Source organism: Pseudophryne corroboree, chromosome 12, assembly GCF_028390025.1.
Source record: "Pseudophryne corroboree isolate aPseCor3 chromosome 12, aPseCor3.hap2, whole genome shotgun sequence".
Lineage (NCBI taxonomy): Eukaryota > Metazoa > Chordata > Amphibia > Anura > Myobatrachidae > Pseudophryne > Pseudophryne corroboree.
In genome coordinates this window covers 121,269,199-121,293,474 of record NC_086455.1, presented here as the reverse complement: position 1 = coordinate 121,293,474, position 24,276 = coordinate 121,269,199, and the positions used below count along the sequence as shown (strand labels likewise).

At 44.7% G+C, this 24,276-nt stretch overlaps 1 protein-coding gene across 1 annotated transcript in view; it reads right to left on the bottom strand.

Moving 5' to 3' along the window:
• The window catches only part of FBXO34 (F-box protein 34), a 41,779-nt gene extending 22,068 nt beyond the window's left edge, over window positions 1-19,711 (bottom strand). Inside the window, exon 1 of the mRNA XM_063947951.1 lies at window positions 19,502-19,711. The gene's annotated coding sequence lies outside the window, so the exon portion shown is untranslated. The remainder of the gene's footprint in view (window positions 1-19,501) is intronic.
• Between the last annotated feature and the right edge of the window lie 4,565 nt (window positions 19,712-24,276).

The following is a 24,276-nucleotide window of genomic DNA, read 5'->3' as shown; positions in this document are numbered from 1 at the left end:
GCTGCAGCCATGTCCCGCAACTGCCTGCAACAGCGCTGGAGCCGTAAGAGCGGGCACAGACAGTATGTGTAAGAGGCTCCCGTCACAGAGCTCACTGCCCTATGTAGACAAGATGGCTCCAATCCCTGCCAGGCACTAAGTGGCAAAGCCTTGGGGACCCTATGATTCTTGGGGTCCTGTACAGGTGGCCCCTTAGACCCCCCCCCAGCGATAAATGTTGGTAAAACATATGAAAACCCCAAAAAAGTGTCGACCATAAGCACTGTCAACCTTTTGTACCTATCGACCACATTGTGTCGGCCTACTGACCGTCTACCTAGGCTCTGAATATCATCCAGATACATCACAAGTGTAACCTCCCTTCCACGTCCCTTGTCTTTGCTTTTATGAAAGCATTCGATACAACATTATTCATGTCTCAAAGCTTCCCTTCACTATAGTGTACTATGTACCAAATTACATTAATGCCCGAGTACACAAGGCCTAAAACATGCTCATTTAAAAGGTCACACAGTCTAGACAGAATTAGTAACATGTCCTATTTCCAGAGCATTATATTAGGTTGTCCTAAAGAGCAGCTGCACAAGTACTTACCCGACGCCTGGTGCCTGTACGGTCTGGACTTAGCGTTCAATATTTTGTAATTCGACCAAGTGCAAAAAAAAAAAAAAAAAGTTACAAAAGGAATCAGGCTAGAAACAGATGGCCAGAAAAGTGAGTTTAATAGCTATGCTAATTGTATGCACTGGATGTAACAACCTGGAGAGTTCAACACAGAGCAAGCCAAAACTTGTTACATAATGAAGAATAATTGCAGATTAATAACTGATGTACCAGCCTCACAGTCTAAAGTGCAATCAATAGAGGATTTCAATTAAAACACCCCTGAATAAATTTACATACATCTATATAAAACAGACTTAAAGGTTTTAAAGGAAAGGTATAAACGAAAAAAAGAATACGCTTTTGGGTCATTCAATGAAAATGGTCTTTTTATGTAACGTTTGTTACCAGTTTTCATGACAAGCTTTGCATCAAAATGAAAGCATATCATGCACCACATAAACATTTACGCTGCTTTCAGATCGCAAATGCCGGATCCCACCCGGTAAGAGAAACGTGTCCTTACCGGGTTGGATCCGGCATTTGCGCTCCTTTGCTGGCTTTCCGACCCGGCAATATACCGGGTTGGTTGCCATAGCAGCAGGGGAGGGGGGGGGGGGGGGGGGGCGGCACAGCAGCAGCAGGGGCGGGGGTGGAGGCGGCGCTGGGAGATGAGCTCATATCCTGCACCGCCTCTCCCTATGCTGTGAGTGGGAACTGTGTCGCATCGGAACGGCTCCCATTCACACTACACCTGACCCGGTATTCAACCCGGTAATAACCCTTCTTTTGTACCGGGTTGAATTACCGGGTCAGGCGAACCGCTAATTCAGCAAAGGAGCTTTCACATCACACACTGACCCGTTTTGACACGGCAATATGCCGTGTCGATACCGGGTTATTTGTGCGATGTGAAAGGGGTATTACTTTGCACAAAATATTCAAAACACATGCTCAAAAAAATATATTTCACATGAAATATATTTCAAAATGTAACGTTTGTTACCATGGAATGACCCTTTTGTCTATAGAGTTCTATAACCATACTTCTCTGTATATTCCCATTTAGAAACACTACTGGGGGCTGCCATACCACTTTCTAGACAATAAGACAGTGATCTATCTGTAGACACCAATGAGACAGAGCTGCTTGTAGCCATATAATGACAAGAGATGGCAGAGGAGACTGTGGCTAAATTAAGGCACATCAGCAGACTTGTTTAATACCCAACCCATAATCCCTCACCAGCATTAACTAAATCAGTAAACTAAACGTATCTTTCCCATCCAAGACCCAAATGTAATAGCCAGCGAGTTTCAGGCAAGATTTCGGCAATGTTGGTCAGTGATTTAAAAAAGAAAAAAAAAGAAAAAAGAAAATGGCGATTTAAAAAGGACTACGGCCATCCAGAAACCCTGATCACCGATCCCTGCCTGGTAAGTATGAGCAGGCAGGCAGGGAGTGTGGGAGTAGGGGTCGCGGAGTGTGTCGTTGTGACGGGTGCTGGCTGCAGTGGTAGCATTGGGAATGTCGGGCGGCGGCAAATACCCAGCACATAGTTGTGGTATTTTCTATGAAAACTACACCGATAAAGCTGTGGAGGGCTTCACAGGTACAGAGCTTTCTCGCAAGCTCTGTCCCTGCATGCGATTATTGATACATGCATGCGATGTAAATCAATAATCGCATTGCAAATTGGGTTGATTTTATCACCTCACATCCGTATCCCTAGATGCAGATGGTGATAAATCTGCCCCTGAATGGCCCATGAGGGTAGCAGGAAAGTGAACCAGAACAAGATGGAAATACCATAAAAATTAAAAGCAAAAAGCCATTAACGCCAATGGTCACTTTGAAATTTATATAACAGCAAGTACACAGGGCTTAATGTGTTTATGGACAGGTTTACTGTACTGGCAGAATATTGCTACTGACACATAGGGCAGTGCTGATCAGCAACTCGCATGGAGCATTTGTGCCCAGTCTGAAATATAGAGAGAAAATATGCAAATGAAACAGGTTGCAGAAGATCTGTATTGTCTCAGTGTTGTTCTAAGCAATGTGGTCCTATAACTGCACCACTTTACTGATCAGCAGCAGGTCTTTTCTGGTCCTATAACTGCACCACTTTACTGATCAGCATCAGGTCTTTTCAGGTCCTATAACTGCACCACTTTACTGATCAGCAGCAGGTCTTTTCTGGTCCTATAACTGCACCACTTTACTGATCAGCAGCAGGTCTTTTCTGGCACGCCAACCATTACCCTTACTCAGTTTGCAGATACCAATGACAATGGGCCTAATTAAGACCTGATCGCAGCAGCATATTTGTTAGGTTTTGGGCAAAACCATGTGTACTGCAGGTGTGGCAGATATAACATGTGCAGAGAGCGTTAGATTTGGGTGGGTTACATTGTTTCTGTGCATGGTAAATACTGGCTGCTTTACTTTTACACTGCAATTTAGATTTCAGTTTGAACACATCCCACCCAAACCTAACTCTCTCTAATACATGTTATATCTGCCCCCTCTGCAGTGCACATGGTTTTGCCCATTAGCGAACAAATTTGCTGCTGCGATCAGGTCTGAATTGGGCCAAACATTGCAGCAACATTAGCAATGAAGAACCACAACCAAACTTCACTAACCAGACAAAACTCTGCTTTGCTGGGCAAAAAGAGACTCATTTCAATTACACGTTAAAGTATAAAAAGATACCAAACACATTATACGTCATCATACAGGGCAAACAGAAGTGAAAGGGACCTCACTCGTCACTTATTTAATTGCCAAATGCATTTTAAATAGGTCATTAACAATATAATTGATACACAAACCATAACATCTGCCAAATGTTCTGTACGTGTAATGATTTACTGTTGCATTGTACAGGTCACTCGTTAGCTTTCATCTGCCCTCCCGCTACAATAAATGACCCACAAACACAGTACTAACATGTATAATCTGCCGCAGACAATGTGCATGTTATATTATCACTTACACACTCTGCCAAAGAACATACACACTGCGAGGAGAACAATCAACTTTATTTTTATGGCGGTAGAACATTCGGCCAAATAAAATGGGTGTAAACCACATTAAACAATCTCAGAATCTGCTAATAGGATATAGGAAAAAATGACTAATGGATGTAAAAAAAAAAATAAAAAAAAAAATTATACATATTTCAGGTTAACATTATAATTGGACATAGTTCCCTTAAAAGTGTTTACATGCCTGTTGACTGCAGAGCACGTATGTTTAATCGGTTATTCATTTACACAGAACGTATAATATGCGACAGCAGAATATAATACCCCTTTTCCACGGACAAGAAAACCCAGGTTATTGCACGGGAACCCAGTAGTTTTGTCAATGGAAACCGCTCAACCTGGGTAGCGAGCAGGATTTTTCCCAGGAAGGACCGGGTAAGGCTCAATGTACACGGGTTACCCCGGTGCGATCCAGCCCGGGACATGTTTACAACATAGGAAGAGCCGGAGCCTGGAGGATGATCTTATCTTCGAGCGCTGATGCTGCACCTGTGCGCAGTGATGTCGGCAACTCAGCAATAACCCAGGTCCAGCCACCTGTCTGAAAGGGCCGCATCCGTGTAAAGAAAATAAATAAATAAAAATAGGCACCACGGGGGAGTGGTGGGGTTTAGGGGGGTAGACGGGTCCAGCAGTCAGGAGCCACCATGACGATATATCAACAGTGGAACATATCACAGTCTACATGATGAATGTCAACATGGTCACTGTCAACAATTTGATGCCGACATATCACACACACCTATTTATGTAGGTCACATTGTAAAGTATGCAGCACACACCACAAAACACAAAATATAACTATGTAGTAAATCTGCTCTCCACATTAAAAGGTAAAAGGATGAATCCTGCCCCTGCTGGGTACTAGCAGTGAGCCCTCCCCCCAGCAGTGTGCACTAGTGTGTAGCCGCGGACCCCCTGTATAAGGACAGATAACGAAGCTATGTAGTGCCTGTACTATGTAAAGCCTACACTACACGGACATTATTCCCAGACTCTATAAGGTCACCTACACAACGCTTACACTAACCAAACACATTACAGTTACATTTATATTCTTATCAATTTGTCGTCAACAAAAATAAAAGCACATATGGACAATATATCTAATACAATCAAATGTAGATGGAAAAATGGGGGGGGGGGGACAAATAGCATTATGTAGAAAGTATTTATTCAAAATCATCTGATGTAAATGTGTTTACTGACAGACAAGTGTGATAAACCTCCTCCTACCTGTTATTGTAAGGCTCTGCTGCAGCAGACAGTGGGGAAGACAGAGCAGCCATAAAGGAGGGTATCCGTCCAGAAGGTCGACACATTAGGTCGACTACTACTGGTCGACATTGTCGACAAGTGGAAGGTCGACATGCCTTTTATTTTTTTTAATAGATTTTATGACTTCTTCATACTTTACCATCCACGTGGACTACGATTGGGAATAGTATCCTGTGCAGAGTGCAGCATTAGCGAAGCGAGGCACCTTGCCAACAGCTGCAAGGAGACGCAGTACATTAATTGGGGTCCCTGGTCATGTTACGGAAAAAATGACACCAAAAACAGTTAAAAAATCCAGGTCGACCTTTTCATGTGTCGACCATTTGTCCATGCCGAACATGTCAACCAATAGTGGTCGACCTAATGACCATTCATACCAGAACCATAAAAGACTGGCGAGGTAGATACTGCCAAGGGAAAGATGCGAGACATGAGACCGAACAATGCACAAGAGCTGAAGGCCGCTATTGAAGCATCGTGGTCTTCCAGATCACCTCAGCAGTGCCACAGGCTGATAGAATCCATGTCACGCCGCACTGAGGCATATCTCACTTTGCATGTAATGAGTCTATATAATAGATTCATTTCACCTTTTAAGTTGAATTACTGAAATAAATGAACTTTTGCACAATATTCTAATTTTCTGTGTTTCACTTGTACACCTGTTTCCAGAACTCTTGGGCACAGAGTATAAGGATGGGGCTAATGCCCACTAATGACTAGTCACAGCTGGCAAATGCACCAAAAGATGCAGTTAACTACACAAATGGTATTATATAAGCAATTTTCTTCCATTATCATTACATTTTTTTATAAGGTGCCACAAGTGTTTCGCAGCACCGTACAAAGGACAGCACAGGGAGACAAATCCTTAACATTACAGTAAATAAATAACAAAAATAGAGTACATGTAACAAAGAGCGCCACAATTCTCAATACATAATACAGCTTAGATGTAAGTAGCGAGGGAGTAATCAGCGTACTACTAGGGGCTGGCGGCCATAGATAGAGATGAGCCTTTACCAGCAGGAGAAAACGCGGGTAAACATGGTCGCTGAGTAGGAGAGAGCTGTGAGTGAATGTGTCGAGAAAAGGGACCTGCTCTGAGGAGCTAACAATCTAGTGGGAAGAGGCGACAGACATGACATGAGGTGCAAGCAAGCGGGAGGTAGCCTGATGGCAGGATGTAAGCAAAGCAAAGATTGTCAAAGCATGAGGCAGGGGGATGAAGGAGCAGCCTCAGGACAAGGTTATGCATCGGAAGGGTACGCTTTGATAAATAGGTGGGTTTTCAGTGCCTGTTTAAAGCTTTGCAATGTCGGGGAGTGTCTAATGTAGGGGGGGGCGCGTGTTCCCCTGAAGGGGTGCAGCACAGGCAAAATCTTGAACATGGGAAGCAGTGACCAGGGTAGAGGGGAGGTGACTGTCATTGGACGACCGTAGTGGGCGGGAGGGAGTATGAAGGTAAAGGAGCTTGGAGATGTAGGGAGCAGTGGAATTACAGATGGCCTTGTATGTGAGGATGAGGAGTTTGAAGAGGATTCTGTAGGGGAACGGGAGCCAGTGTAGATTTTGTCGAAGGGGTGTGGCAGAAGTGGAGGGGCAAGAGAAGATAAGCCTAGCTGCAGAGTTAATGACAGATTGGAGGAGAGCAAGATGGGAGCGAGTGGGGCCAGTAAAGAGAATGTTGCAGTAGTCGAGCTGCGAGATAACCAGTGAGTGGATGATAAGTTTAGCTGCACTCCGGGAAAGAAATGGCCTGATGCGAGCAATGTTGCGTAGCTGGAACAAAGAGGATTGCGCCAGAACTTAGATGTGGGGTGCAAAGGAGAAGTCACGAGTGAGCCCAAGCAGCGGAGTTGGGGAACAGGGGAGATGATGGTCTTGTCAACAGTGAAAGATATTGGTAGGGGGTGTTACTCTGGCTGGGGGAAAGAGGAGTTCAGTTTTGTCCATGTTGAGCTTCATAGAGCGCTCAGACATCCAGAAGGAGATCGCGGGAAGCAGCTGGAAACCGGAGAGCGGACAGAGGGGGACAGATCAGGAGAGGAGAGGTAGAGATGTGCGTCATCAGCATAGAGGTGGCATTGAAGGCCAAAGGAGTTGATGAGCGCACCCAGGGAAGAGGTGTACAGGGAGAAAAGAAGAGGGCAGAGGAGAGAACCCAGAGGCACACCAGCAGGAAGGATGTGAGGAGGTGCCGGAGGCAGACACCGTGAAGGAGCGGTTAGTGAGGTAAGAGGTAAACTAGTCAAGGACAGTGCTAGAGAGGCCAATGTTTTGGAGTGTGTGGAGGAGGAGAGGATGATCCATGGTGTTGAAGGAAGCAGAGAGGTCCAGAAGGATAAGCAGATAGAAGTGGTCCCTAGTGGATGATGAAGGGTCGAGGTTGTTGTTTTTTTTTTTTTTTAGAATAGGTGAAACCAGAGCATGTGTGAATGGTGAGGGAAAGATGCCGGTAAAGAGTGATGGGTTGAAGATGTGAGCAAAGTGGGAGCAGGCTGTGGGGGAGAGGGAGCGGAGAGGACGGGAGGAAGTCCAAGGGACAGGTTGAGGAGGAAGGGAGGAGTTTTCCACGCAGATGCACTAGTTTTCTGTCCACAAATGCATCAGGTCCAATAAGTGCAGACATAAAAGCAGCAGCACCAGGGTCACTGAAACCCAGTGTGACCAATAGCTTCCCCTGCCTGCCTTTTTCGAGTGCGTCCAAAAAGGGTCCATGACCTCACGAGAAGCCCCCACCTATATCACTACAGTGGTATGCCCAGCATTCCCAGAGACTCTGCCTGCACTGCCGCCTCCTCATCAGCGACAGGAGCCGGGTGCTGCATGATAATGTCACAGCGCAGCACCCGGCTCCTGGTCACTGAGGCGGATCTGGCATTTTGGAGTCATTGGAAGGCTGATACCCAGGTGCGGTCCTCGTCCCCCTAGTGCCACCTCTGCATGAAAGGAAAGGTTAGGGAGGGCCCTGCTTACGAGAGATTACATTCTAGTGGGAAAATGGAAGAGCTGAGACAAGAGCAGCGAGGGAGCTGCAAAGTGAATATTGGGACAACAGAGAGTTCTGTTCTTGCTACAGTGGAACAATCCGACAGCTGTCCTTCATAGTCTACGCTCTCCACAGGGTATAGTATCTTTCAGGAGAAAAATAATGTTTCTGATCAATGTTTAATTTTAGATTAAGGGATAGCACTTCTGAATCAAACAGATACCTGCGTACCCAGCTTTTTATGCCAAGTCCAGAGTGTAAATGTGGAGTATTGCGTAAATTGTATAGTCACTTTTATAAAGGGGTTAAGCCGATTCACTGACGATATTGGCGGTGGCATACACACTTGCCGATGCCAGCTGGGAAGGGAGCGACAGCAAGGGGGGTACGACACCCATGCTGCAGCTGTCGTTAACGAGAACCTCCCTCGTCTGTACATGTTCAGATGAGGGAGGTGTCGTTAACGACATTAAGTGTACACACTGGACGAGATTGTAAAAGATCTCACTCAGATTGGCCCTTACTTTCCAGTCTAGTGCGTATGGGGCTTTACACACTTTTGGTGACAACCTGTTGCCAAGTTCCAGCCTATGATGTTTGATGGTGAAACGTCCCAGGGGCCATTACCCTTGTTATGCTCCAAGCACGCACACCCGTAATGGTAACTTGCAGAGGAGAGCAGATTGATGGGTAGACAGGAAATTTAAAACCCAGTTCAAGTTGTATATACTGAATAATGCAGCTGACTGAGCAGGAACAGAGGCCGCCCAATCAGCTGCCACAAACATTGCACACCCACAGCTGCTAGAAAGGATTCAGTCCACCACATAAGACAACTCATCTCTCCCTATTGTCAGGGAGCTGGAAACAAAATTACAGTTGTTCATATTCACACACTGTACAATGTCAGGGAGAGATGCCCAGTTTTCAGCTCTCTCGTAGGCTACAGTCCTATACAGACTGGTAATAATACAACGCACCCTTTGCAGGCTACAGTGCAGGACAGGTCAAACACTCAGGGAGATGAATGAAGCAGGGAAGAGAGTGGAGAAGTGAGCCAGTGGAGAAGTTGCCTGTGGCAACCAATCAGCATTGAGGTAACATTTATCAAGTGCTTGCCTATAAAATTATACGTAGCAGCTTCTCCGCACTTCATACATCTACCCGAGTGTTTAGGTATTTATAATCAGATACGCAGTTTTACTGTTTTCTATTCACACCAGAAGTGATAACCAACCTTATTCATTTTCCAAGGCCAGTCTCAATTAAATGTGCAGAGCAACATCAACTTGGAAATACTAGTATAACAATACAGCAGGAGGGTGTGGTGACAATACTTGCTATCTGTAACTAGAGCCATAGAAGTGTGTGCAGGAATGAGATGAATGTGCATTGTGTAATCGGATTTAGGTGTGGCAAGCAGTGCCTGAGATCCATTGGAACATCTGACCCTATGCAGAAAGCCCTCATAAAGTTAAATGATCTACTGTATATACTATAACCAGCAATGTGATACACATTACTCATTAATGCATTTATACAAACACAGCACGTCTACATCGCATATAGGAGCACAAAGCTGCTCTATACCAGCAGCAGGCCCCCTGGGTTGTCCTAGGACAATGCCCATATGGAAGAGGACTGTCTTGGCAGGAGACTGTATACAGACAATACAGCTCTGGAGGAACACAAGAGCAAGGGAAGGGAGATTGTAAATTATTATTCTATTTAATGAATTACAAATGCTCTCAGCTATATGTAGAGATAAAATTGAAAGTGATTTTAAACTGGGTATGCTGAAGGGTCATTGGGGGAGATTCAATTCTTTTCACCCCTTTCCACACTTGTTCTGTTTCGGCCCTCAGGGACGTTGTATCATTATATCAGCTCGCTACCCCGCAGTAGTGAGGCACCTAACCCTTTACACAGTAAACCTGATGGGCACAATATGCACGATAACAGAGATCATTTTAGAAAGAAAATTGGGCGTGATATATCATTTGAATCTCACCCATTCTACGAAATATAGGACATGATACATGAAAATGACATTTCACATAACCGCTATCATTTTACTATATGTATGCTGCTAAAAGATCGTAGTATATTGTGTGACAATTGAAAATCAATATATTAATCTGGTATCGACTTGCCGCCTGTGTAAACATTGAAGTGGATGCAAAAATGGCTAATTTCCACATAATGTATATGGCCATCATCGCCAGATGAGATAGGTTATACACCTTCACAGTTAATCAGGAAGATCCACAGGCCTACACTAACTAATTCACATGGATTCTACAGCTTTGAGTCATTTGTATCAGAGCCCTTTAACTGGGGACAGAAATGTAACGCAAGTCACATGGCAAAACGGATTTAAGTATAGTTTGGGTAACATTCAGTTTTTTGTTTGTGCCAATCATAAGTTTTGCAGGCATGTCCAAACTGCGGCCCTCCAGCTGTTGAGAAACTACACATCCCAGCATGCCCTGACACAGCTTTAGCATTCTCTGATAGCAAAACTGTGTCAGGGCATGCTGGGATATGTAGTTTCACAACAGCTGGAGGGCCACAGTTTAGACATCCCTGGTTTAGGGTCTTATAAGTGTACAGTACAACAATCGTATTGTAAAAATAATTAGGAGAGCAGGTATAAATAAATATATAAATCCTCTACATTCTGTTATACCATAAGTCACGCATATTAACAATAAAATGTAACTACTGCCCCCTGCCTGACCCCCTTTTTGAGCATGCGAACGCTACCCCTGTCTGCATCCTAGCGGGGACACCATATAGTCGGTGGAACATGGATATGTAAAATAATTGGGGATACGTAGAATAAGAGAGTGGGGTACAACAGACTGACAGAATCATTACATCCATGGATTGATAATTCTACTAAAGTAAAAGACGAGGCTGCCATTTTGAGTGCACTGAATAGGTTACAATATACAAGATAAGCAGTGGGGAAGTATGAAGAGTAACAATAGACCACGTAAAGAATAGCTCCACAAGTTGTTTTCTAAATATGAAAGTGCCAGATTAGGCAGCCATGAAGTAGCTGCAGTTATTGAATAGCTCAAAGCAGTCCTGCCGTAGCGCGGCAAGTCCAGCTGTTAATTGAATATGGACCTATGGCCCTCATTCCGAGTTGTTCGCTCGCAAGCTGCTTTTAGCAGCATTGCACACGCTAAGCCGCCGCCTACTGGGAGTGAATCTTAGCTTATCAAAATTGCGAACGAAAGATTAGCAATATTGCGAAAAGACTTCTCTGTGCAGTTTCTGAGTAGCTCGAGACTTACTCTTCCAGTGCTTGTCGTTCCTGGTTTGACGTCACAAACACACCCAGCGTTTGCTCAGACACTCCTCCGTTTCTCCAGCCACTCCCGCGTTTTCCCCAGAAATGGTAGCGTTTTTTCAAACACTCCCATAAAACGGCCTGTTTCCGCCCAGAAACACCCACTTCCTGTCAATCACATTACGATCACCAGAACGAAGAAAAAAAAACTCGTAATGCCGTGATTAAAATACCAAACTGCATAGCAAATTTACTTGGCGCAGTCGCACTGCGGACATTGCGCATGCGCATTAGCGACTAATCGCTCCGTTGCGGGGAAAAAAATAACGAGCGAACAACTCGGAATGACCCCCTATGACTGTTCCACAATAACCATCCTATATAGAATGAGAACTCGCACCACCAGCGAGGACTCTGACCGAATTCTCTACTGCATGTGCCAGTATAGTTTATTCTCTATGGCCACCACTGGATTATTTTGCACCACACTGTTTTAGGGATTTATCTAGTACAATTCTAATTACTCAGTTATATAACTTTCTTTTCATAGGTGCAGTTCCAGTCTAATATTAATGATGCCTAAGTAAAGAACCAGTGACCCAGATCTCTCCTTCAGCGTGACTTAAAGACAAAAAGCTTTAATTTATTCATGTGCAATTCTACCGCTGCCAATGTAACACTGCCACGTGTTATCCCTACTCTTTGCTCCATAAGTTATAAACTCTATTAAAGCAATACACTTTTCCAGAAAGTAAAAATAATGTGCCCTAAAGATTACCTGGGAGACGGGCCACGACACTTTTTTATAACGTGAAGATGTAAACAAGCAAATGAGAGGAGCCAATGACATATTGTATTCATTGTTCGCCGTCTCCAGGAATTGCACGTCATTGTTTAGTGTTGGGAAATACAGACTGACATTAATCTGAAGGTGGACCCTCCTAGAAATCCAGTGACGGTAACGTTACCACTCCCCATATTTTCTGTCAGTATGTGTTTTGGTGCTTGGGGCTCACACCTGGACAGCTACAGAAAAACAAAGGTGGCCACTTTACCTGCCAATTATCAGATTAGGATATCAGTGCTTTCTGGTGACAGCCAATTTCCTCCGGCACAGTATCATTTTGTGTAGGAGAGCAACGTAAAGGAACAAAGTCAAGCTCAAGTATTATTATATACTGTTCTAGAAAGCATTTTAGTTATCATAACCTGGAAAAAAAAATCTGTGATTTTAAGCAAAGGATACATCCAGTAAAGACAAAGGTACACAAAGCATATAGTTTGCTTCTTAAAGTAAACACGTAAGGTAAAGGATTCACTTACAAGAGCAAATACATTTTAGAAGTCTGCAACTGTAAAAACACAGATCTTATACTTTCCACTCCTATTCTTTTTCAATTCCAGCGTTGACAGGAAGCCTAAATCATATTACCCGTATAACCTGCTGAGACCTCAATAAGAGTGCTAGCCCAACTGCCAATATGGATTTGGAAACTCTCCAGAGCAGAACCTTCCCTATAATGTACTTTTTAGGACTGCGCCCCTGGTTTATGTATATCCTCAGTGGCAAACGCAGGATTTCTAGAGGGCGGTTTCCAAATGCAATCCACAATCTCCACCTCTGCGGAACATGTAATACCGTATTAATATTTAACACTATAGATTGCCTATAGTATTGGCTGTATCACACATTTAAATAATGCTGCTTTCAGATCGCAAATGCCGGATCCTACCCGGTAAGAGAAACGTGTCCTTACCGGGTGGGATCCGGCATTTGCTCTCCTCTGCTGGCTTTCCGACCCGGAAATATACCGGGTCGGTTGCCATAGCAACTGGGGGCGCAGCAGCAGCAGGGGCGGGGGTGGAGGCGGCGCTGGGAGATAAGCTCATATCCTGCGCCGCCTCTCCCTATACTGTGAATGGGAGCCGTGTCGCATCGAAACGGCTCCCATTCACACTGCACCTGACCCAGTATTCAACCCGGTAATAACCCTTCTTTTTAACCGGGTTGAATTACCAGGTCAGGCGACCCGCTAATTCGGCCAAGGTGCTTTCACATCGCACACTGACCCGTTTCGACACAGCAATATGCCGTGTCGATACCGGGTTATTTGTGCGATGTGAAAGGGGTATTAGTGGTCAGGAAAAGGTTAAACATACTGTAATCAATACACAAATATAACAGAACCAGTACTGCACTTTCTAAGCACATATTCTCCCACCTCAGGATTAGGCTCATGTCTCTTCTTCCTGGTAGAAGCTCTCCGGTCCATTGCACTGATTGAGGACTGAGAACCACATGCACAGACAGGGCATGTGCAACAGCTCTGCTCTGTCCCTTACACTGCATGATGTGGCAGCAGCTCTACTAATCGTATTATATAACATTGCTATTGTCCTAATTTGAGCCACTTGCCAAGAGGAGGGGGGTTTCCAGGCAACCGGAAACCCCCCTGCGTTTGCCTATGATCCTGTTCTTCCCTTTCCCAGCCACTGCGGAGAATGCTGCAAGTTACAAACCGTTGACTTTAATTACTGCTAGCTCACAAAGAACTTTTATTGGACAGCTGGAAATTTTGATCAAAATTATAATGAAAAATTATAAATTATAATCCATCTAATATTGAGGGGACGCAAACCACCCACACCTTACTGTGGGGTCCAGAAAGAATGGCTGTCCACCGATTAGATGTTCCTTCACTGTGTGACGCAGACAGGGTCACGCGATGAAGAATCCTCTTCAGCATTATTCTCTGCTTTGTGACACATATGTGAAAGAATTTAGAGTAGCTGCATAAACCTGGGGCAGCAGAATAGGGTTTGGCTGTTACCCTTCAATGGCTTTCTGACAGATCGGTTCAAGGTTCATGCAGACCACAATGTACTTTTATACATTAATGCATGAAAAGTAGAGCAATTTAAACATGCTTGGGATAGGTATATGAATATCCTTACAAAGAATTAAGGTTCAAAAAGGGTTGCGATTACCTAAAGGATAAAAAAAATGGGCAGACTAGATGGGCCAAGTGGTTCTTATCTGCCGTCAAATTCTATGTTTCTATGTTTAAAAGGAGCAAAAAAAAAAAGGCCAAATGGTTGCGTTGATCGTACTTGCTCTTCTCATACTTTAATGCACACGATTCTAGCACAATACATTACTGTGGCAGAAGTAGAACACAAACACTTATGGATAACACATCACCTAAACCACACTTTCATTCTCCTGCGTGTTATCCACTCTCAAGCACATTAAATGAGCCCAGAAAACAACAGCGAATTAGTAGAAGGTGTGAGGTTTTGTTCTTCAATGGGATTCAATGTACTCCAGCAAAGGAGGATACTTCAAAACAGCAGAGGTGATACATTTAACAATAAACACAAAGCCAATATTTACATCCTGATCTACTCGCAACGTGCAGATGTTGTACAAACAAAATGCCAAAATACCAGCTTAATAAATCATCTGACAATGCCGTGTTCACAGCAGCCAATAAGGACGTACATTTTCAAGCATTTAATATTAAAAACAAGAAGAAACAAAGGTCTCTAGTAATTTAACAGCTATTTCATTGCCTTCTAAAAAGGAAATGGCAAGACAAACTGGAATAATATTTGATTATGCAAAGGTATGTAAAGGCCCGTATTTACGGGCAGAAGTGGGGAGAAATGTGTGCTGAGCGAACCGCTCAGCATACATCTCTTTCCTCCCCCCACAGCCCAGCGCGATGTGTGCTGAGCGTGCGGGGGGAGGACGCTCATTTCACCCAGCAGGTGAAATGAGCGACCTGCTAGATTGAGCCTGCGTGTAGGCCAATCTAGCACCAGCGATGCGCGGGGCTGCGCATCGCTACCACTGTGGGAGGTACACACGGAGAGATCATGCTTAAAATCTAAGCAATCTTGTCAGATTATAGGTCAAACATCAGAAATTTTATTACTGCAGACCATGGTGAAAGCTTTAACCTACGAAATGTTTTATTTGCATGCTGAAAATAAAGATTATAAACTACAAGGTATTCTACACCTATATTTGGGATATATCCTTTGTAATAGTGCAATATTACAGTAATAACTGCATTAAGGGATGGATACATACCGTAATCTTGTTATTCCACTTGTTTCTATTGAGTTACGATAAGTCTGCCTGTAAAGTTTACTATTCAATAGTAAGGTCATGGTTTAGACAAAAAACAACTATAATCTGTACCATCAAAGCCGCCGACGGTAAATTGCTACAGATGTGCAGTAAATATTGTGGCACCTGACTTTATTCAGGTACAGTACCCACTGGCTACACAGATTTACCAAGGGCAGGTCTGAATTATTGTGCCAGACTTGCAAGCCAAAGGGTATCCGTTCACATGGTCGACCATGGTATGGTCGACAGTCATTAGGTCGACCACTATTGGTCGACATGACACATGGTCGACACATGAAAGGGTCGACATGAGTTTAACTTTTTTTTCTTTTGGGGAACTTTTCCATACTTTACGATCCACATGGACTTCGATTGGAACGGTAAAGTGTGCCGAGCGAAGCGAAGGCACCATGCCCGAAGCATGGCGAGCGAAGCGAGCCATGCGAGGGGACGCGGTGCACTAATTGGGGTTCCCAGTCACTTTACGCAAAAAACGACAACAAAAAAAGTTAAAAAACTCATGTCGACCTTTTCATATGTCGACCATTTTCATGTGTCGACCATGTGTCCATGTCGACCATGTCAATGTCGACCAATAGTGGTCGACCTAATGACTGTCGACCATAACATGGTCGACCATTCATACCGGAACCAAGCCAAAGGGAGTAAAGTAGAAGGATCAATAAATTGTGACTGTGTAAGATGGTGAATACACTACTATTTCAGATGCTTTCATAGTTACCATATTTAAGGTCTTTCTTTGGCCTTCCTTGTTAGGACTTGTACACACCTAACTGATAAACACTTCTCAGCCACGAATGCCTTCAAATTAGGTTTCAATACTGTATTTACAATTCTGTAACACAGACTGACCAGTTGTCATAAGTTTTGCCCAATACATGCGTGTGAATATACGGAACCCACTATGTGTTGAGTCAGACTAAACCAAATCATGGACAAACGTAGTTATTCTGACATAGGTTGATTACAAGAACAAGAAAAAAAAGAATAAACAAGACAGACTAAAGCAGAAAACGATTATAGGTAGGGACACTGAATCCTAAATTGGGTGCCATGGTACCCTGGGGTGTCATGGCACTTGCAGAAGGCCCAGGAGCAAATCATTATTTATGGTCAATTTCATGAGCAAAACCAGTGCTGGTGGCTTCCAACCATAAAATATGTGGAAAACAGAAGCACAACCCTGTCCTCCACTGACCCTAAGGATTACACAGGTTGCTTAATTTGATTCTTTCTAAATTTATCAAATTTATGGCTATGGTGTGCCATGAAAAAAATGCTGAAGCTCTAGAGCTCCCTGATTTAAGGACGTTTGGGAACCACTGGGTTGGATATTTAGAAAATATTGGCATTGCAAGTTTGAAAAGGCTTTATATGGACAACCATTCAATTAGGTTTCTCAGGTGCATTACAGATTAGAGAGACTTATAGGCCCTACACACTGGCCGATATTCCTCAAAGATATGAACGATCTCGTTCATTATTGAACTAGATAACGTTCATATCTTTGAGTGTGGAGGCACCAGCGATGAACGATGCGCGGCCCCGCACTCATTCATCGCTGATCTCCCGTCAGCTGTGCATGCAGGCCAATACGGACGATCTCGTCCATATTTGCCCGCACTTCAATGGAACCGGGTGACGGAGGGAGTGAAGAAACTTCACTCCCCCCGTCACTGCCCCCCCACCACCGGGTCGCCCGTCGGCCGTATCCGCCGTCGGGCAGCTTGGCGGTGGATCTTTATGTGTGTAGGGCCCTTTACTTTACACTACGCAAATATACAAATTCAATTACAAAAAAATACTATATAAACCCCCCAACAAAAAAAGCTTGAAGCCATCTATAAAACCTACTATTTTTGGCCAATGAAAGCTGCTAAACAAACCCACCACACAGATAACCTTCTACACTTCCCTCCAGTAAACCACCACAACAGTATTTCATTTCCTGAATAAACTACACACTACTATTACAGTACGCATGAAGCAAGACTAGATCATCCTGCATACTTACCAGGCAAACCACATATTTACGAAAAATGTATTTCTCAGTAGACATGTCACAGCAGAACCTAACACCACAACGGTCAGGGGGTACGGGTTACATAACCCATTTTACGGGGGAATGTAGTTAATTTGTATACAATTGTAGAATATCTACTTTAGAAGCCAAATGATCACATGCATGGACATGTTGAGATGCATTCAACAAATTAGCGGCCTGAACAGTCTCTGACAACACATGTGCCACATCATACAATACTGAAGTATAGCCAGGCATGCTCTATAAGGCGGGTACGATGTACACCCCAAAACATGTCGTTCTGACAGCAGACTGCTTTTAACTCCGTTTTAAGCACAAAAACACATTTTCCAAGATACAAGATCCACTTATCGTATGGAAACAACAACACTATCAAACATATACAGCATTTTCCATACATAGAGCAACATCATAGGTAGCTATTGTTTTTATGCCTCCTCTTGTTTACGCACATAATAAGTGATCATTTCCATTAAAGTAAGTTGACGTAGGAGTCCAGCCCACATAAAGTAACTGATGGCTTGGGCCATTTTTAACTCCTCACTGAAGGTCACAGATAAAGTGGCTGCTGGCAGGCAATGTGACAGGCCTATGCTTGGACAGAGACCCTGCTTTACATTCCAGACCTACACTGTTTACCCAGCGTTACAGTCAGGAGAAAGGAAACAATCACGTACGAAAGTACTACCCAATAGCCTCATAAACCCGCAGCTGTACTGAGGAAAGAAAGTTATGTATTATTATGTATTCAAAAATAAAAACACAACTTTCCACAACAAACAGAAGATCTAACACAGCTACCAAGGGTGGCACTTACAAAACACTTATTAGGAATCTCAGTGTGCAAAGCTTTTTCTGACACAGATAACCTCTCACCCAAATACACAATTAAGTGTATTAAGCTTTTGTAGACCCAAATAATATAAGTATAAATATTTCTCCTGTCCAGAAATACACAAAGACTCAGCGTACACAGATTTTTCTGCTCTGAAAAATATACACCGAAGAGCTACTACGGTGCGGCTATACAACTTATTTATCTGAAGGCCCATACACACTTGCCGATAAAATGAGCGACGCCGCTCATTTTCCCCCTCCCTGAGCGACGTCGCTCATTTTATCGGCAAGTGTGTATACCGCCAGCGACGACCGATGCGCGGCCCCGCGGGTCGGCAACGATCGTCGCTGTCGCATACATGCAGGATCTGGACTGTCGGCCACGACCTGCATGCTGGGCTGGCGGAGACGTGACGTCACTGAGCGATATGAGATGACATCGCTCAGTGTGTACAGTCGACCACCGACCAGATGGCCCGGGAGGGGAAACAGACGATGTCTCTCACGGAGCGACATCGTCTAATGTGTACGGACCTTTAGATAATGCACACATACACACAAAAAATAATTAAGTGTACACAGCCTTTACAGCCACAAACATGCAATAACCTCACAAAGAACGAGGGTTCAAAATGGGCTGAAATTACCTACAGGATAAAAAAGGGCAGATTAGATGGGTCAAGCGGTTCTTATCTGCAGTCAAATTATCTATGTTTAACTAAACATGTGAACATAATAAGCACTTTCTGACCAGATAATACATAATTAAGATCATTATTAATGTATGAAAGCATTTAATGACCCAGACAACAGATCTGCCCCAGTAGATGCTGGGGCACTTTAGGTGTGACCCTTACCTGGGGGCAGCAGAGGCTTGGCATGAACAGCCCATGTCAGATCAGACACATCTGCATGATAACACAGTGACAATAAGCACTGCTCTGTGCACAGACACCCTGGCTACACATGTTGCACGGCGATCTGGTGCTCAGGGTGCACCATGAGCTGTGTGCAGGGGACAGTATGCTCATGTGCTGCTAAGGTCTGAAGATGAAGATGAAGAAGCCAGAAAATAGAGATAATTAGGATTACGATGTACGCGCCCTGTGCTACAGTGATCAACGCATATAACGCGCCCGGCTTACAGACCAGGAAAGTCCCAGGCTGCGGCCTATTGTTGCTACAAGCAGTGAACGATCCGGGTGACGGTTCCGCTCCCCTTGCGGCTCTCACCTTGTCTCTCGGCAGCAGCGGCGGCGGCCCGGGCTGGGCGGGAGGGGAGAAGATCAGCACCAGCTCGGCCCCGCACACTCTGTATACGCCCTCCTATGCCCAGTGTAACCGGGGGACTCCTCACTACATGCAACCCCAGGAGAGACAGCCAACGTAAAGAACACCGGCCCAACAGCACCGAAACCGGAGGAACGGGGCGGAGCGGAGATAAGCGCTACGTCACCAGCAGAGACCAGGCAACGGCGTCTCATTGGGCAGGGCATGCTGTCATTCAAATAAGACCACGCCCCTTTCTAGCGTCTTCCTGACTGGAGCGTACCTGTGCTAGGGGTGCGCGCAGTGCTTCCATAGCTATACACATACACGGCTCGCTGGGCGGCGCGCAGGGCTTCCATAGCGACATACGAGGCTCGGGGGCGCGCATTGCTTTCATAGCTTTACATACACGGCGCGGGGGTGCGCATTGCTTCCATAGCTACTGTACTGTGCATGTACATAGCTGTACATGCACGGCTCTGGGGCGCGCCTCAATGCTGGGAGAACGCTAGACAAGCACTATCCTGCGTGACCAGTTCCACCAGCAATTAGTTTCATAATTAAAATGAAATCTATATGATGGTGATCTATATGATGATATGGGGATCCGGTCTGAAGATCGACACTGTCTAGGTCGACCACCGTAGGTCGACAGTCACTAGGTCGACCGAGTTGGAAGGTCAACAGGGTTTCTAGGTCGACATGTGCTAGGTCGACAGGTCAAAGGTCGACATGAGTTTTTCACTTTTTTTTCTTTTTTTGAACTTTGTCATACTTAACGATCCACGTGGACTACGATTGGAACGGTAATCTGTGCCGAGCGAAGCTCCGCGCAGGCACCTTGCCGAAGCATGCAAGGGGACACAGTGCACTAATTGGGGTTCCCGGTCACTGTACGAAGAAAACGACACAAAAACAAACAAAACTCATGTCGACCTAGCACATGTCGACCTAGAAACCCTGTCGACCTTCCAACCCTGTCGACCTAGTGTGGTCGACCTAAACATTGTCGATCTAATGATCCACACCCGATGATATACTCTATATGATGCATAGAGAGAGACAGGTATTATCATTCCTACATCTTAAGGCCCATGCACACTAGGCGATTTCAGCCTTAAAAATAAACAATAACAACATAAAAGTCATTATCGTTTATTTTTAAGGCTTATATCGTCCATTGTGTATGGGGTAATATTGGTGACCGATGAACGATGCGCACTCTCGCACACCGTTCAGCGATCACCACTGTATTGAGCGGACATGCAGCTCAACCCGTCAATGTCGAGCTGAGTGAGCTGCATGTTAGGGAATGTCGGCGGTGACGTCACTGAACGTTATCGTTGAATGATAGCGTTCAGTGTGTACAAACTACATCGTTCAACACTATATTGTTCAATGCTATAGTCGTCCGTCGCCAGCATTCCACTATCGGGTAGTGTGTACCCGCCTTTAGTGTCGTACACAAGAATCAAATTTAAAATATAAGTGGGGGTGCTCTCTTCAACCCAAATAAGACTTACAACACAATGAATAGAGATGGTCAGTGGAATCCACAGCTCAAATGTTGGGGCAGTCATGGGCCCACATAGTTGGCGCCCATAGTGTCGAGAAATAATAGTTACACTTTTACAAAGTAGCAGGTCATATGATTTATAACCCTATATAACTCTGACAGGCTTCTTTCAACATTTTCAGTAGTTCCCATCCCCATATGACGGCTGAGTGCCCGACAGATGGTAGAGGCCAAAAACACCAGTGAGACGTGACAATCAGAGAACAGACGCTGGAATTAATGCATTTATAATGATTTTCTTATGTAGAGACTGTATGAAAAAATCTGGAATTCTCGGAGGGGAGAAGTCGCATAAGATCACCCTTGAGCCACCCTGCAACTTCCCGGCAGCAGGATGGCATATGATATATCGTATGCAGTCCTTTTGCGTATGATGTATCGTATGCGACCCCAGCCAAGGCTGCCAGTACGATATATGTATATTGCAGTACTTCTGATCTAGGGGCTCCGATCCGATGCTCACGGGACCGCGCATCGGATCGGAGATAAAACACATGCGATTTGCCAGTTTTCATCCGAGCATCGTCTCATTAGCCGGAATAGGATGAAATCGGGCCAAATTGCACTAGTGTATGGGCTCCTTAAGCTGGGAATGTATCAAAGTGCGGGTTTGGTGGACATATTCATGCCCTAATTCAGAGGTGGATGGCATGCCCATGTTTGTACAGATGAGTGATTTCTTTTGTACTGTGCATGCTTTAGAATTGCGCTGCACACACAGCCATTGATTAGTGATGGCAGTCCCAGTGAGCATTTATTCACAGCGTGAGTGACAGGTAGTGACTATTTGTGGAAGCTAATGGGGCTGATGAGTCAAATGTAGGTGCATCACAGCCATTTTGGGGGGTGTCAGCCTGTGACTGAATCTTGGTACGCAGCTGTAATGGCTCTGGGGGCTTACTTGTGTGACAGATGATGCATCTTTGTATGTAATTGATGGATCAGAGAAGCCTTCAGTAGGTGTCTATGTACAAATACCCACGTCTGCGGCATTAGCATATTTTCGCAGATCCGCTGCGTACAGGATCACAGAAGCAACAGCTTTTGCATTCACTTCTGAATCAGGCCCTCAATCCCGCCGCAAATAGCCAGCGATTTTAACTTCCAAACCACAAGATTTATTAACCAGCTATTTGGAAGTTGGGTACACACTAGGCAATATATCAGCCATTTGCGTGAACAGCTGATAATATTGCGAGCCGTCAGCCGGTGTATACACCCGCCATGCCTGTGAATGATACACACACACACATATATATATATATATAGTAACAAGGATAACATACAGCAGGCATTTATTTAGCTACTTTTAGAAGATAATAGAATCTGATAATTGATTGCTATGGGCAACATCACCAGTTCTAAATAACTCCCACCTTAGTAAATTTACCCCTGTCAGTCACAACTGATACAGTTTAAACCCAGAACCCCAGCCTATCACCTGGCTAGCTAGTCCAGGATCAGGAGCATTGTACCTGTGTACAGACAACATTCTTAAAGGCAGCTCAAAAGGCTAGTAATTAGAAATCTCAGAGAACCGAACCCTACCGGACTTCACCATTCCGATCCGAGTCAGGCTCGGGTTTTCCCGCCTGACTCGGAAACCAGAACGAGGCAAAACGTCATAATCCCGCTGTCGGATTCTAGCGGGGTTTGGATTCCATATAAGGAGCCGCGTGTCACCGCCATTTTCACTGCGGCATTGGAGAGTGCAGAGAGAGGACCTGTCTCCGTTCCCTCAGTGCTGTATTTGTTCAGTCACAGTGGTTGTGTCCTCTTGCTGCCATAAGTCCAGTGCAGCTGTATAAGTCCAGTCCAGTGGTGCTGTGTTGTGTTGCATCAGTTCAGTGGTGGTGTATTGTGCTGCATCAGTCCAGTGGTAGTGTCCTGTGCATCAGCCATCAGTCATTCCAGTGACCAGTCCAGTGACCATTCACAGTGGTGGTATCCTCTGCTGCCATATGCCCAGTGCTGCTGTATAATTAGCTATGTTGTCCTGAATCAGACCAGTGGTAGTGTCCTGTGCATCAGCCATCAGTCATTCCAGTGACCAGGCAGTCACAGTGGTATACTCTGCTGCCATATGTCCAGTGCTGCTGTATAATGATAGCAAGTCCATTACAGTGTTGCTGTGTTGTCCTGCATCAGACCAGTGGTAGTGTCCTGTGCATCAACCATCAGTCATTCCAGTGACCAGTCACAGTGGTATACTCTGCTGCTATATATCCAGTGCTGCTGTATAATAATTAAAAACAAGTCCCTTACAGTGTTGCTGTGTTGTCCTGCATCAGACCAGTGGTAGTGTCCTGTGCATCAGCCATCAGCCATTCCAGTGACCAGGCAGTCACAGTGGTATACTCTGCTGCCATGTGTCCAGTGCTGCTGTATAATAATAAGTCTCTTACAGTGTTGCTGTGTTGTCCTGCATCAGACCAGTGGTAGTGTCCTGTGCATCAGTCAGTCCAGTGACCATTCACAGTGGTGGTGTCCTCTGCTGCCATATGCCCAGTGCTGCTGTATAATTAGCTGTGTTGTGCTGCATCAGACCAGTGGTAGTGTCCTGTGCATCAGTCAGTCCAGTGACCATTCACAGTGGTGGTGGTGTCCTCTGCTGCCATATGTCCAGTGCTGCTGTATAAAGTCGAGTGGTGCTGCCATATAAGTTCAGTGGTACTGTCCAGTGCCGTATATTATTTACTCCAAATAAAGGGGTTATTAATATTTAATCCAAATATTTTTTTTACAGGGTTTGCCCTGTGAGGTGTAGTGGTACGCTCTCCTGTGCCGCATATTGTGTTATATAACTCCAGAAAAATAATGGAGAACAAAAATTTGGAGGATGAAATAGGGAAAGATCAAGAACCACTTCCTCCTAGTGCTGAAGCTGCTGCCACTAGTCATGACATAGACGATTAAATGCCATCAACATCGTCTGCCAATGCCCAATGTGATAGTAGAGGGCATGTAAAATCCAAAACGCCAAAGTTCAGTAAAAAGACCCCAAAAAAATAAATTTAAATAGTTTGAGGAGAAACGTAAACTTGCCAATATGCCATTTACGACACAGAGTGGCAAGGAACGGCTAAGGCCCTGGCCTATGTTCATGACTAGTGGTTCAGCTTCACATGACGATGGAAGCCCTCAACCTCCATTTTACCATTTA